This window comes from Sciurus carolinensis, chromosome 1 (genome assembly GCF_902686445.1).
Source record: "Sciurus carolinensis chromosome 1, mSciCar1.2, whole genome shotgun sequence".
NCBI lineage: Eukaryota > Metazoa > Chordata > Mammalia > Rodentia > Sciuridae > Sciurus > Sciurus carolinensis.
The window spans coordinates 151,316,277-151,319,112 of NC_062213.1; the positions used below are offsets into that span (position 1 = coordinate 151,316,277).

Sequence of the window (2,836 nt, forward strand, 5' to 3'; positions counted from 1 at the left end):
CGGCTCAGTGGTAGAGCGCTCGCCCAGCATGTGCAAGGCACTGGATTTGATCCTCAGCACCACCTATAAATAAAATAAAGGGAGAGCTGTGGAACCGCCGCCCGGTCAGCTCACAGTCCACGCCGCCCGCCCAGCGTCCGCCGCCGCCGCAGTGGGAGTGCAGGGGAGACCTTCCCGCAGCGCGGCCAGACCTGCGTGGTGCACCACAACCGGATGCTTGAAAATGGAAAGAAATTTGATTCTTCCCGGGACAGAAACAAGCCCTTTAAGTTTATGCTAGGCAAACAGGAGGTGATCCGAGGCTGGGAAGATGAGTGTGGGCCTGAGAGCCAAACTGACTATCTCCCCCACTAGCCTGTGGTGCCACTGGGCACCCAGGCATCATCCCACCACACGCCATCCTTGTCTTCGATGCGGAGCTTCTAAAACTGGAATGACAGAGGAGTGGCTCCTCCCTCAGCTCCCTGTACTTGGATCTGCCATGGAGGGATCCGGTGCCTCCAGACACATGCACAGGAGTCCATGCGGAGCTTTTCCTGGCGTCCACCACACTCTGTATAAACATCTACCCTGACGATGTGTCTGTCACTCAGCTTTGCTTCCGACACCTCCATTTTCTCTTCCCGGTTCTCCTTGGATGTGTGCTTACCTAAACCATTTGCCATAAACCTCAAGTTAGTCGTTTTGTTTTCATTTTAGGGTGAAGATTCAGTTTCAGTCTTTTGGATCTAGGTTTCATTTAAGAATCTTGACAGGTATTAACAGCACAAGTGATGGGTTAACTTTAGAATAGGAATTGGTGTTGGGGTGGGGTTTGCAAGAATCTTTTTTTTTTTTTTTTTTTTTTGGATAAAATTTTTATCTATTATATATTGAACATTCTTGCTGTGCTGCAAAGCCATGACAGATTTGAGACAGCTGTTGAGGTCTGAATTATTCTCCAATGTGAGAAATGTCCTTGGGTTAAATTAAAAGCCCTACCCAAAACTGAAGCGGAGAGAGGGAGAGCCTTTGCCTCTGCCGACCCCGCCCACCCTCCCCTGAACCCCTTTGCATTTGGAAAGCAGATCTCTTTCACTGCTATGTTGGACACTACAGGTATCTGTCCCTGGGCCAGCAGCGACCTCTGAAGCCTTCTTTGTGACCTGGCTGGCTTGGGCTTGGGTTTTTTTGTTTTGTTTTGTTTTCCTTAATTTCCTTTCTTTTCCTCCATCTTGTGGTTTTTCTAATGGATTTTCAGAACTTTTGCAATATTAAAGCTATCCAAGTTCCACTTCGTAAATTTTAAGAACTTCAATTGAAAGTTTAAATTGAAGGTGCTGTTTGTAGACTTCACCACCCAGTGAAAACCAGGCCACCATGACACAACCTTGAGTGTTCCCTCAGAAAATGCTGCTGGCCATCGCAGATTCAGCATCGCCTATTTTTTGATGGTTGGCGCTCTCCTGATCTCAAAGTTTCCTGGCTTTTTGTCCCTCAGCCCCTTCTTATCCTTCACTGTCCTGTGTAGTGATTTGGAGAGAGTCATTGTTGCTTTGGCCCCTGCTTTCCCCGTACCACATATAAGTTTCAAGTTTTACTATTGTGATAAAAGTACTTTATGTTGGCTTTTCTCAAAAATTAATTAATTAATTAATTAATTAATTAATTAATTAAAGGTATTGTGCCCATCTACATCTGAAAAACGAAAAGAAAGAAAGGATGAGTCAAGACCAACCTTAGTCTGAACATACATAATTACATCATCCAGGAGATCAATAAAAGTCATATTTAGTGGGCTCTTCTTGGAATAAGAAGAGAGTGAGTCATCCAGGAATTTTCAAAAGCAGGGCACTTCTAGCTCCCTTCCTTCATTCTTCAACATTGTTGTCATCTAGGCCGAGAGCTCTATTTCTGTATTCTTCACTGCCATGTCCTAAAGCCAACTACACTGCTTGATCCATACTAGTCATTGAAAGTAACTGGAATATGATGACAAAACTTAATTTCCTTAAGGACAAATCCAGTTAATTTATAATTTTCTATTGCCGGTAATTATTCAGAGCACTCTATATTTAGCATCACACATTTTTCTCAGAACAACCCCGGAAAGTCCTTACTATCATTCCCATTAGACAACTGAGGAAAAATGAGGCTTAGAAAAGTTAAGTAACTTGCCCAAATATATACAATGAAAGAGGCCAGGTTTGAAACCCTGCTCACAGTATTAGACTGCTTCCCACTTGTATTGCATGACCTACTGTCCCTTAGCCAAGCTCTCCAACTCCAAGTGCTTACAGAAAGAGACATGGCAAGAAAACAACAACAACAAAAAATTACTAGATATATTCACACAAAAGAAAACTCATTCTAAAAAAAAAAAAAAAAAAAAAAGAAAGGAAAAAAGAAAAAGAAAGAAACCTCATGAAGATACATTAAATCATTTAGAAATGTTGATTCATTCTAAGAAGGACTCTGTGTTAGTCTGGCATCATTCCGTTAGTGATAAACTTTTAGCTCCTTAATCTCTGCAAGGAAACAAACATGATGTCTCTAGAGTACTAACATGAGCATCAGTCTCTGAAATGTGGCCCTAAAGAGAGGGGTCAGTTAAGGGTAAACTGTCTTCCAAATGGCTATACGCTAGTCATTCTTATTTTATTGTTCCTAAACTAAATTGTGTAAGGAAAGAAAAATAAATTCTTAAAAATCAATATCAAAAAAACTCCAATATGCTTTTTTGCATCACTAAAGGTCAAGGGCTAAACATTTGCCTTTTGACTTACAGTCTTCTTCAGCTGCTTTGAACCAGACAGTCACAGAGATTTCTGTGCCTACTCCTAGGAAAAAAGATAAT

At 41.8% G+C, this 2,836-nt stretch overlaps 1 pseudogene; it reads left to right on the forward strand.

Annotated features, from left to right (window-relative positions):
* The first annotated feature begins 213 nt into the window (after positions 1-213).
* LOC124962865 (peptidyl-prolyl cis-trans isomerase FKBP1A-like) lies at positions 214-572 on the forward strand (annotated as a pseudogene).
* The last annotated feature ends 2,264 nt before the right edge of the window (positions 573-2,836 follow it).